The sequence below is a fragment of the Poeciliopsis prolifica genome, unplaced genomic scaffold (assembly GCF_027474105.1).
Source record: "Poeciliopsis prolifica strain line A6 unplaced genomic scaffold, Auburn_PproV2 SCAFFOLD123, whole genome shotgun sequence".
NCBI lineage: Eukaryota > Metazoa > Chordata > Actinopteri > Cyprinodontiformes > Poeciliidae > Poeciliopsis > Poeciliopsis prolifica.
In genome coordinates, this window is record NW_026562498.1 from 700,940 (window position 1) to 714,802 (window position 13,863).

The window sequence follows — 13,863 nt, forward strand, 5'->3', positions numbered from 1 at the left end:
TAAATGCAGTAAATGAAGTAAATGCAGTAGATCAGTAAATGTAGTAGATGCAGTAAATGCAGTAAATGAAGTAAATGCAGTAAATGCAGTAGATGCAGTAAATGCAGTAAATGCAGTAAATGAAGTAAATGCAGTAGATGCAGTAAATGCAGTAGATGCAGTAAATGCAGTAAATGGAGTAGATGAAGTAAATGCAGTAAATGCGGTAGATGCAGTAAATGCAGTAGATGCAGTAAATGCAGTAGATGCAGTAAATGCAATAGATGCCGTAAATGCAGTAGAATCAGTAAATGCAGTAGATGCAGTAAATGCAAAAAATGCAGTAGATGCAGTAAATGCAGTAAATGAAGTAAATGCAGTAAATGCAGTAGATCAGTAAATGCGGTAGATGCAGTAAATGCAGTAAATGCAGTAAATGCAGTAAATGCAGTAAATGCAGTAAATGAAGTAAATGCAGTAAATGCAGTAGATGCAGTAAATGCAGTAAATGCAGTAAATGCAGTAAATGAAGTAAATGCAGTAGATGCAGTAAATGCAGTAGATGCAGTAAATGCAGTAGATGCAGTAAATGCAGTAAATGCAGTAGATGCAGTAAATGCAGTAAATGCGGTAGATGCAGTAAATGCAGTAGATGCAGTAAATGCAGTAGATGCAGTAAATGCAGTAAATGAAGTAAATGCAGTAGATCAGTAAATGCAGTAAATGCAGTAAATGCAGTAAATGCGGTAGATGCAGTAAATGCGGTAGATGCAGTAAATGCAGTAAATGCGGTAGATGCAGTAAATGCAGTAGATGCAGTAAATGCGGTAGATGCAGTAAATGCTGTAAATGCAGTAGATGCAGTAAATGCAGTAGATGCAGTAAATGCAGTAAATGAAGTAAATGCAGTAGATGCAGTAAATGCAGTAGATGCAGTAAATGCAGTAGATGCAGTAAATGCAGTAAATGCGGTAGATGCAGTAAATGCGGTAGATGCAGTAAATGCAGTAGATGCCGTAAATGCGGTAGATGCCGTAAATGCGGTAGATGCAGTAAATGCAGTAGATGCAGTAAATGCGGTAGATGCAGTAAATGCAGTAGATGCAGTAAATGCAGTAAATGCAGTAGATGCAGTAAATGCAGTAGATGCAGTAAATGCAGGAGATGCAGTAAATGCAGTAAATGCAGTAGATGCCGTAAATGCGGTAGATGCAGTAAATGCAGTAGATGCAGTAAATGCAGTAAATGCAGTAGATGCAGTAAATGCAGTAAATGCAGTAGATCAGTAAATGCGGTAGATGCAGTAAATGCAGTAGATGCAGTAAATGCTGTAAATGCAGTAGATGCAGTAAATGCAGTAAATGCAGTAAATGCAGTAGATGCAGTAAATGCAGTAAATGCAGTAGATCAGTAAATGCGGTAGATGCAGTAAATGCAGTAGATGCAGTAAATGCGGTAGATGCAGTAAATGCAGTAGATGCAGTAAATGCAGTAGATGCAGTAAATGCGGTAGATGCAGTAAATGCAGTAGATGCAGTAAATGCAGTAGATGCCGTAAATGCGGTAGATGCAGTAAATGCAGTAGATGCAGTAAATGCAGTAGATGCAGTAAATGCAGTAAATGCAGTAAATGCAGTAGATGCAGTAAATGCAGTAAATGCAGTAAATGCAGTAGATGCAGTAAATGCAGTAAATGCAGTAGATCAGTAAATGCGGTAGATGCAGTAAATGCAGTAGATGCAGTAAATGCAGTAGATGCCGTAGATGCAGTAAATGCAGTAGATCAGTAAATGCAGTAGATGCAGTAAATGCAGTAGATGCAGTAAATGCAGTAAATGCGGTAGATGCAGTAAATGCAGTAGATGCAGTAAATGCAGTAAATGCAGTAGATGCAGTAAATGCAGTAAATGCAGTAAATGCAGTAGATGCAGTAAATGCAGTAGATGCAGTAAATGCGGTAGATGCAGTAAATGCAGTAGATGCAGTAAATGCAGTAGATGCGGTAGATGCAGTAAATGCAGTAAATGCGGTAGATGCAGTAAATGCAATAGATGCCGTAAATGCAGTAGAATCAGTAAATGCAGTAAATGCAGTAGAATCAGTAAATGCAGTAAATGCAGTAGATGCGGTAGATGCAGTAAATGCAGTAAATGCAGTAAATGCAGTAGATGCAGTAGATGCAGTAAATGCAGTAGATGCAGTAAATGCGGTAGATGCAGTAAATGCAGTAGATGCAGTAAATGCAGTAGATGCCGTAAATGCGGTAGATGCAGTAAATGCGGTAGATGCAGTAAATGCAGTAGATGCAGTAAATGCAGTAAATGCAGTAAATGCAGTAGATGCAGTAAATGCAGTAAATGCAGTAAATGCAGTAGATGCAGTAAATGCAGTAAATGCAGTAGATCAGTAAATGCGGTAGATGCAGTAAATGCAGTAGATGCAGTAAATGCAGTAGATGCAGTAGATGCAGTAAATGCAGTAGATGCAGTAAATGCAGTAGATGCAGTAAATGCAGTAGATGCAGTAAATGCAGTAAATGCGGTAGATGCAGTAAATGCAGTAGATGCAGTAAATGCAGTAAATGCAGTAGATGCAGTAAATGCAGTAAATGCAGTAAATGCAGTAAATGCAGTAGATGCCGTAAATGCGGTAGATGCAGTAAATGCGGTAGATGCAGTAAATGCAGTAGATGAAGTAAATGCAGGAGATGCCGTAGATGCAGTACATGCAGTAAATGCGGTAGATGCAGTAAATGCAATAGATGCCGTAAATGCAGTAGAATCAGTAAATGCAGTAAATGCAGTAGAATCAGTAAATGCAGTAAATGCAGTAGATGCCGTAGATGCAGTAAATGCAGTAGATGCAGTAAATGCAGTAGATGCCGTAAATGCAGTAAATGCAGTAGATGCAGTAGATGCAGTAGATGCAGTAGATGCAGTAAATGCAGTAGATGCGGTAGATGCAGTAAATGAAGTAAATGCAGTAGATGCAGTAGATGCAGTAGATGCAGTAAATGCAGTAGATGCAGTAAATGCAGTAGATGCAGTAAATGCAGTAGATGCAGTAAATGCAGTAAATGAAGTAAATGCAGTAGATCAGTAAATGCAGTAGAGACAGTAAATGCAGTAAATGCAGTAAATGAAGTAAATGAAGTAAATGTGGTAGATGCAGTAAATGCAGTAAATGCAGTAAATGAAGTAAATGAAGTAAATGCGGTAGATGCAGTAAATGCAGTAGATGCAGTAAATGCAGTAGATGCAGTAAATGCAGTAAATGAAGTAAATGCAGTAAATGCAGTAAATGAAGTAAATGCAGTAGATGCAGTAAATGCAGTAAATGAAGTAAATGCAGTAAATGCAGTAAATGAAGTAAATGCAGTAGATGCAGTAAATGCAGTAAATGAAGTAAATGCGGTAGATGCAGTAAATGAAGTAAATGCGGTAAATGCAGTAAATGAAGTAAATGCAGTAAATGAAGTAGATCAGTAAATGCAGTAGATGCAGTAAATGCAGTAGATGCAGTAAATGCAGTAAATGAAGTAAATGCAGTAAATGCAGTAAATGCAGTAAATGCAGTAAATGCAGTAAATGAAGTAAATGCAGTAGATCAGTAAATGCAGTAGATGCAGTAAATGCAGTAAATGCAGTAAATGCAGTAAATGCAGTAAATGCAGTAAATGAAGTAAATGCAGTAAATGCAGTAGATCAGTAAATGCAGTAGATGCAGTAAATGCAGTAGATGCAGTAAATGCAGTAAATGCAGTAAATGAAGTAAATGCAGTAAATGCAGTAAATGAAGTAAATGCAGTAGATGCAGTAAATGCAGTAAATGAAGTAAATGCAGTAGATGCAGTAAATGCAGTAGATGCAGTAAATGCAGTAAATGCAGTAAATGAAGTAAATGCAGTAGATCAGTAAATGCAGTAAATGCAGTAAATGAAGTAAATGCAGTAGATGCAGTAAATGCAGTAAATGAAGTAAATGCAGTAAATGCAGTAGATGCAGTAAATGCGGTAGATGCAGTAAATGCGGTAGATGCAGTAAATGCAGTAGATGCCGTAAATGCAGTAGATGCAGTAAATGCGGTAGATGCAGTAAATGCAGTAAATGCAGTAAATGCAGTAATGCAGTAGATGCAGTAAATGCAGTAAATGCAGTAAATGCAGTAAATGCAGTAGATGCCGTAAATGCGGTAGATGCAGTAAATGCAGTAGATGCAGTAAATGCAGTAGATGCAGTAAATGCAGTAGATGCAGTAAATGCAGTAGATGCAGTAAATGCGGTAGATGCAGTAAATGCAGTAGATGCCGTAAATGCAGTAAATGCAGTAGATGCAGTAGATGCAGTAAATGCAGTAGATGCGGTAGATGCAGTAAATGCAGTAAATGAAGTAAATGCAGTAGATGCAGTAGATGCAGTAAATGCAGTAGATGCAGTAAATGCAGTAGATGCAGTAAATGCAGTAAATGCAGTAGATGCAGTAGATGCAGTAAATGCAGTAAATGCAGTAGATGCAGTAAATGCAGTAAATGCAGTAAATGCAGTAAATGCAGTAGATCAGTAAATGCAGTAGATGCAGTAAATGCAGTAAATGAAGTAAATGCAGTAGATCAGTAAATGCAGTAGAGACAGTAAATGCAGTAAATGCAGTAAATGAAGTAAATGAAGTAAATGTGGTAGATGCAGTAAATGCAGTAAATGCAGTAAATGAAGTAAATGCGGTAGATGCAGTAAATGCAGTAGATCAGTAAATGCAGTAGATGCAGTAAATGCAGTAAATGAAGTAAATGCAGTAAATGCAGTAAATGAAGTAAATGCAGTAGATGCAGTAAATGCAGTAAATGCAGTAAATGCAGTAAATGCAGTAAATGAAGTAAATGCAGTAGATGCAGTAAATGCAGTAAATGAAGTAAATGCAGTAGATGCAGTAAATGCAGTAAATGCAGTAAATGCAGTAAATGAAGTAAATGCAGTAAATGCAGTAGATCAGTAAATGCAGTAGATGCAGTAAATGCAGTAGATGCAGTAAATGCAGTAAATGAAGTAAATGCAGTAAATGCAGTAAATGAAGTAAATGCAGTAAATGCAGTAAATGAAGTAAATGCAGTAGATGCAGTAAATGCAGTAGATGCAGTAAATGCAGTAAATGCAGTAAATGAAGTAAATGCAGTAAATGCAGTAAATGAAGTAAATGCAGTAAATGCAGTAGATCAGTAAATGCAGTAGATGCAGTAAATGCAGTAGATGCAGTAAATGCAGTAAATGCAGTAAATGAAGTAAATGCAGTAAATGCAGTAAATGAAGTAAATGCAGTAGATGCAGTAAATGCAGTAAATGAAGTAAATGCAGTAGATGCAGTAAATGCAGTAGATGCAGTAAATGCAGTAAATGCAGTAAATGAAGTAAATGCAGTAGATCAGTAAATGCAGTAAATGCAGTAAATGAAGTAAATGCAGTAGATGCAGTAAATGCAGTAAATGAAGTAAATGCAGTAGATCAGTAAATGCAGTAGATCAGTAAATGCAGTAGATCAGTAAATGCAGTAGATGCAGTAAATGCAGTAAATGCAGTAAATGCAGTAAATGAAGTAAATGCAGTAAATGCAGTAAATGAAGTAAATGCAGTAGATGCAGTAAATGCAGTAAATGAAGTAAATGCAGTAGATGCAGTAAATGCAGTAGATGCAGTAAATGCAGTAAATGCAGTAAATGAAGTAAATGCAGTAGATGCAGTAAATGCAGTAAATGAAGTAAATGCAGTAGATCAGTAAATGCAGTAGATCAGTAAATGCAGTAGATCAGTAAATGCAGTAGATGCAGTAAATGCAGTAAATGCAGTAAATGCAGTAAATGAAGTAAATGCAGTAGATGCAGTAAATGCAGTAGATCAGTAAATGCAGTAGATGCAGTAAATGCAGTAAATGCAGTAAATGCAGTAAATGAAGTAAATGCAGTAGATGCAGTAAATGCAGTAAATGCTGTAGATGCAGTAAATGCAGTAGATGCAGTAAATGCAGTAAATGCAGTAGATCAGTAAATGCAGTACATGCAGTAAATGCAGTAAATGCAGTAGATGCAGTAAATGCAGTAAATGAAGTAAATGCGGTAGATGCAGTAAATGAAGTAAATGCAGTAGATGCAGTAAATGCAGTAAATGAAGTAAATGCAGTAGATCAGTAAATGCAGTAGATCAGTAAATGCAGTAGATCAGTAAATGCAGTAGATGCAGTAAATGCAGTAAATGCAGTAAATGCAGTAAATGAAGTAAATGCAGTAAATGCAGTAAATGAAGTAAATGCAGTAGATGCAGTAAATGCAGTAAATGAAGTAAATGCAGTAGATGCAGTAAATGCAGTAGATGCAGTAAATGCAGTAAATGCAGTAAATGAAGTAAATGCAGTAGATGCAGTAAATGCAGTAAATGAAGTAAATGCAGTAGATCAGTAAATGCAGTAGATGCAGTAAATGCAGTAGATGCAGTAAATGCAGTAGATGCAGTAAATGCAGTAAATGCAGTAAATGCAGTAAATGAAGTAAATGCAGTAGATGCAGTAAATGCAGTAGATGCAGTAAATGCAGTAGATGCAGTAAATGCAGTAAATGCAGTAGATGAAGTAAATGAAGTAAATGCAGTAGATCAGTAAATGCAGTAGATGCAGTAAATGCAGTAAATGCAGTAGATGCAGTAAATGAAGTAAATGCAGTTGATCAGTAAATGCAGTAGATGCAGTAAATGCAGTAGATCAGTAAATGCAGTAGATGCAGTAAATGCAGTAAATGCAGGTTTTCAGTCAGGAAGTGGATGATGTTCACAGAGTTAAACATTGATGTGGAAATGAGGAGCTCTTTCACCTTTGACTTCCCAACGACGCTGAGCTTCAGTTTGATTCGTTCGGTCTGACAATAAACACATTATACTCGAACAGATGTTTTAAAACATTGTGCAACAGTCAATAATTAACAGATATAATTCATAAAATACAATCTACACTGTAGATAAGAAAGTTTCTAATCTACAGAAATTATTTCTCTTTAGATTAGAAAACATTAATCTACAATTGTTTCTAATTGAAGATTTTTATTTTGCTTTTATCGCCACATTCAGACTGGTTCTGGGATATTATCCACGACTAGATTGTGCAGAATAAGTTCACATTGTCTAAAGTCAGGGGAGTAAATAATCCACTTTTATTGAGATTTTCTTGGATCATAATTGTTGAATTTGGGTTTTAACCTCTCAGTGCCTGTTTAAATGGTTTATATTACATTTAGCCATTATTTGCTTTATTTTGAAATTTCAAACTAAATTTCAAGTATTTGTCTAAACCGTTTTTTCCAGTTTATCTACTGATAAACTGGAAAGCGTAGATGCAGTAAATGCAGTAGAAAGCGTGATTGAGGGTTTATTAGTATAGCACATTTCAGCAGCAAGGCATTTCAAAGTGCTTTACATCATAAACACAAAGTCATGCAACATATAATAAACAATACATTGTTACATATTACATTTCAAATGAAACTCTAATCAGCTGGTTTTTAGTTTAGATTTAAAGGAAGTCAGGGTTTCTGCTGTTTTACAGTTTTCTGGAAGTTTGTTCCAGATGTTTGGTGCATAGATGCTGAAAGCTGCTTCTCCTCTCTTGGTTCTGGTTCTGGGATGCAGAGCAGAACCAGAACCAGAACCTGAGAGTCTGGAAGGTTGATACAACAACAGCAGATCTTTGATGTATTGTGATGCTAAACCGTTCAGTGATTTATAAACTAACAACAGTATTTTAAAGTCTATTCTTTGAGCTACAGGGAGCCAGTGGAGGGACTTTAAAACTGCTGTTATGTCTCTATCTTCCTGGTTTTAGTGAGAACAGGAGCAGCAGCTTCTGGATCAGCTGCAGCTGGAGGATTGATTTGTTGGACAGGCCTGTGAAGACGCTGTTGCAATAATCAATGTGACTGAAGATAAACACATGATTGAGTTTCTCTAGATCTGGCTGAGACATTAGTCCTCTAATCCTGGAGATGTTCTTCAGGTCCAAGGTCTTTTTTATTTTTATTTGCAAGCAATGTTGTGTGTGGTACAGCATCTGAAACATTGTACCATTGAGAAATCAAATCATGAATCTCTACATTGATCGCGTCTCTGTCAGGTTCTGTGTTTTTCTGTGTTTTTATTCCGAGTTTCTGTGTCCTCGTCTCCTCGTTGTCCTGTCTTCCCCTTGATTGTTCCCAGGTGTGTCTTGTTCCCTTGATTACCCTCAGTGTATTTAGTCCCTCCTGTGTCCTTGTCGTTGTCGTAAGATTGTCGTTGTTGTTTTTTGTGCCGCCCTTAAGACCAGTTGCTACCGGTGTGAGCCCTGGCTTCTGCTCAGCCGTGCTGCCTGGCCGCGGACTACTGTTTGGACTGTTTTTGTGGATTATTTTTCATTAAATTACTCGCCATTCAACTTACCTGGGTCTCTAGCGTCTGCCTCACCACCTCCACCACCTCACGTTTATGACAGTCTCCTTGTCTCCCACCAACAATGTATTGGGACAGGTGGTTCACTGATTCACCTTGTGTCTCTTTATCCCATTGTTCTTCAAACTGAGCTTTTTGAAATGTCAGTACATTGTGCAATGATAATCCAGAAATGTTTTTTTTAGCTTCATGAATTTGTATTTGAGTGTACTGACCCCATTTAGAAATTACTTCTTCAATCGAGTTATTTATGTCTCCAAGCCAATAAACTTCAGCTTCATGTTGTTGCATGTACATTTGAAGATCCTTTTTCAACATACACACCTTGAGAACACCAGATTTTATTTTTAATTTGCTTAGAGCAGCTCTTCCTAGCAGATTAATTTGTGTTTGATCAGATACCAAAGTTGGTATCTTTGTTTTTCTCCCAATGAGATTCAGCTTATCCAAAGAGCCACTGTACAAAAGGATGCTGAACTCCCTTGGTCCAAAAAGGCATACGTTTCCAGTATCCCGTTGACCTTTCTTTGATTTCACTTTGACTGGTACAATAGCAAGCTTGCAGTCCTGTCCACCAGCCCCAGTAAGACCACTTGTCTGAACTGTGTCAGAAGATTTCGCTCCTTCAGCAACAAGTTGAACTTCATTCTTATTGTTGTGAATATGGAGTATGCTTGCATGTCTGAAACCACAGATTTACATGAAAGGTGTTTTCTGCATTCTTTACTTATGTGCCCTGTACACAGGCAACCAAAACAGATGCCTTTTCTCCTGAGAAATTAATTCTTCTCATTATGAGGTTTCTTTTCAAAAAGAGAGCATAACTTATTGGAGAATTGTGAGGCGAAAAAACTCTCAAATATATCAATCAATCAATCAATGTTATTAGTATACCATATTTCAGCAGCAAGGCATTTCAATGCTTTACATCATAAACACAAAGTCATGCAACATATAATAGACAATACATTGTTACATATTACATTTCAAATTAAAAGAAGTCAGGGTTTCCGCTGTTTTACAGTTTTCTGGAAGTTTGTTCCAAATTTTTGGTGCATAGATGCTGAAAGCTGCTTCTCCTCTCTTGGTTCTGGTTCTGGATGCAGATCAGAACCAGAACCAGAACCTGAGAGTCTGGAAGGTTGATACAACAACAGCAGATCTTTGATGTATTGTGGTGCTAAACCGTTCAGTGATTTATAAACTAACAACAGTATTTTAAAATCTATTCTTTGAGCTACAGGGAGCCAGTGGAGGGACTTTAAAACTGCTGTTATGTCTCTATCTTCCTGGTTCTAGTGAGAACAGGAGCAGCAGCTTCTGGATCAGCTGCAGCTCTTTGATTGATTTGTTGGACAGGCCTGTGAAGACGCTGTTGCAATAATCAATGTGACTAAAGATAAACGCATGGATGTTTCTCTAGATCTGGCTGAGACATTAGTCCTCTAATCCTGGAGATGTTCTTCAGGTGATAGAAGGCCGACTTTGTAACTGTCTTTATGTGGCTCTGGAGGTTCAAGTCCGAGTCCATCACTACTCCAGGTTTCGGGCTGATCGCTAGTTTTTAGTTGTAATAACTGAAGCTGAGCATTGACTTTAGATCGTTCCTCTTTAGGTCCAAAAATAATGACTTCAGTTTTGTTTTTGTTCAGCTGGAGACAGTTTTGGCACATCCACACATTTATCTGCTCTAAGCATTTATTCAGTGATTGGATGGGTTCAGAGTCACCTGGTGACATCGTAATGTAGAGCTGTGTGTCATCAGCATAGTTATGGTAGCTAATATTATTTTCTGTTATAACCTGAGCTAGTGGGAGAATATATAGATAAACATAACAAACCACAGAGACGAGTTCTTACTGCCAGCCACGACGGGCCGGGAGATTTATTAACACATTACCATGGATGCATCGTACAAAACATAGTTTCTCAAATCTCAAAGTCTCAAAATCAAAAGTCCCCAAAATCTCCCCTTTCTTTGTCTACAAACATTCTTATAGCTTCCAATGACGTTGGTTTGCGTCAAGATTCTGGCTGCCCATTGACTGAGTGTGTGTTGGAGTTTCCACGAATTTCTTACTGACCTCTCAGCTGAACATCTGCTCCATCTCAGAACTGCAAAACAAGTCAATTAATAATAATTGTTGTTCTTATCTATCTAAACAGCGTACTTTCCAACCTGAGTTTTGGTCCAACATTTTGTACTTTCCAGATAAAATCGGGTCAGATCGACCTTTCTGGCGCCAGAAATCTTTCCCTTAAAAATAACGCTTTAACGTATTTCTGCTCCGACAAACTCAAGTTTGTGCCTAGCTTTACAAAACAATCGATGGTTTTTTTAATCTTAATCTGTGAGATTTAAATTTATTATTGAATTGTTTTGATTTTGCACGTTGATGCTGTCACAGCTGGTGGATAATATATGATTGTTTTAACGCAACAGAAGGACACTAGGGCATGATTACAGTTAGGAATGTTCATTGTATAATTTTATGACTTTATGATTTTGTGACTTTTTAATAAAAAGACAGTTTGGGGAAGAAGACTGCAGTCGCTCCTTCATTTACAAAACTTGTCATGTTTACAGGAGAAAGAAGAAGCAGGAAAAAAACATCATTTGTTACATTTGTTTCAACCAAGCTGAAACGTGTAACAATCAAAGCAACACTTCACCACACAGCTGTGACAAAGCTTGAGCCATCTTCGGGTTTGAATCAGGCCGGGATTAGGGTCAGGGTTAACCTAGGCTTGTGACCTTTGACTTGTGACCATGCATTGCATGGTAGGCACCTATTAATCTTCACCCAATAGAAAGTCTCTTATTTATTTATTTTTCTTCCGTCAACCGGAATGCGGCTCGTACCGCTGCGAGCCCACCCACAAAAGTGGTATCAAATTGTGCGGCTCGGCGCCGGGAGGGGTGCTATTACTTTGGTGGGATTCGCAGTTACGATAAAAAAGTAAAAAGCGAAACCATCAAAAATTCTTGTCAGTTAGAAACTGTCCAAACTAGAGTGTAATCAACGATTCGTTAGAGTGTGGGAAGCAGTGAGATTCTGACCCCAAATAAATTTTGAAATCGCCGTCACGACCACAAATATCGCCCTATCGGTATCAAACTCGGTCATGACATAGATACGCATGCCTGCTCCGGTAAAATGTTTTCAAATTTTCCTAGGGCTTACGGTTTTCTATCTAGGGCCTTCAGAGCGAAGTGATGCGACAGGATTTCGACTCGCTCAGCCAGGATCACTTCCATGTATTTCTGAAAAATGTCAGACCTCACACTTTAGATTTTTATCTCGTCGCTGTTATTACTGTGAGTGATGTACAGATATGAATAGCGGGACTATCGGAGACGAAAGATAGCCCTCTCATACGCTTCAAACGGTTTTCCGATACGTATCACGGTTTCCGAACGGGAAGGAGTTGTTCGGACCGCTTTTTCAGTCAAAACTGACTGGGTGTCTCACAAAGATAGAATTCTTTCTGTCTCACACATGACAGTTGCAGAGGATTAATTACCATAGCAACGAAGCACAGCAGGGCCGAGCAGCTAATTAGAACTACAAAAACGCATCACTGTAGTTTTTACTGTGGCAGAGCTCTGAGGAAGGAGCTGGCCTTTAGAATTATAAATTAGAACTACAAAAACGCATCACTGTAGTTTTTACTGTGGCAGAGCTCTGAGGAAGGAGCTGGCCTTTAGAATTAAATTAGAACTACAAAAACGCATCACTGTAGTTTTTACTGTGGCAGAGCTCTGAGGAAGGAGCTGGCCTTTAGAATTATAAATTAGAACTACAAAAACGCATCACTGTAGTTTTTTACTGTGGCAGAGCTCTGAGGAAGGAGCTGGCCTTTAGAATTATAAATTAGAACTACAAAAACGCATCACTGTAGTTTTTACTGTGGCAGAGCTCTGAGGAAGGAGCTGGCCTTTAGAATTATAAATTAGAACTACAAAAACGCATCACTGTAGTTTTTACTATGGCAGAGCTCTGAGGAAGGAGCTGGCCTTTAGAATTATAAATTAGAACTACAAAAAACGCATCACTGTAGTTTTTACTATGGCAGAGCTCTGAGGAAGGAGCTGGCCTTTAGAATTATAAATTAGAACTACAAAAACGCATCACTGTAGTTTTTACTATGGCAGAGCTCTGAGGAAGGAGCTGGCCTTTAGAATTATAAATTAGAACTACAAAAACGCATCATTGTAGTTTTTACTGTGGCAGAGCTCTGAGGAAGGAGCTGGCCTTTAGAATTATAAATTAGAACTACAAAAACGCATCACTGTAGTTTTTACTATGGCAGAGCTCTGAGGAAGGAGCTGGCCTTTAGAATTATAAATTAGAACTACAAATACGCATCACTGTAGTTTTTACTGTGGCAGAGCTCTGAGGAAGGAGCTGGCCTTTAGAATTATAAATTAGAACTACAAAAACGCATCATTGTAGTTTTTACTATGGCAGAGCTCTGAGGAAGGAGCTGGCCTTTAGAATTATAAATTAGAACTACAAAAACGCATCACTGTAGTTTTTACTATGGCAGAGCTCTGAGGAAGGAGCTGGCCTTTAGAATTATAAATTAGAACTACAAATACGCATCACTGTAGTTTTTACTATGGCATAGCTCTGAGGAAGGAGCTGGCCTTTAGAATTATAAATTAGAACTACAAATACGCATCATTGTAGTTTTTACTATGGCAGAGCTCTGAGGAAGGAGCTGGCCTGTAGAACTACTTGTGTTTTGGGGATTTTATAACTGATTTTAACCAATCTTTGCTACACATGGGATTAGTGTTAATTAAGTTTAATTAATCTTAATGAAATTAAGCTTAATGAAAATTTCAAAATAAAAGCCTTGACAATTTTTATATCAATTGCTGTTTGGAGCATTTTAGAACTGATTTAACACAATCACTGTTACTCATGTGAATAGATTGGACATTTAAACGAGGTGTACTGAAAATTTCAAAATAAAAGCCTTAAGATTCCTTCCTGGCAAATGCCTATTTTAGTGAAAATGGCTGCCTCAAACTGATAGAATTCTGTCTCCCCCTGTCTGACTCACAGCTGGCAGAGGATCCATTACCATAGCAACGGAGCACAGCAGGGCCAGATGGTTAGGACTACAAATACGCATCACTGTAGTTTTTACTATGGCAGAGCTTTGAGGAAGGTGTTGGCCTTTAGAACTACTTGTGTTTTGGGCATTTTATAACTGATTTTATCCAACCATTGTTACACACAGGATTAGTGTGGCAATTTTAAATTAAGCTGAATGAAAATTTCAAAATAAAAGCCCTGAGATTCTTTTATATCACGTAATTGCTCTCTTGGGCATTATGTGACTTTTTTATATACACCCTGTAAAACTTTGGATTATTTTGGACATTTAAAATGAAGCTTAATGAAAATTTCAAAATAAA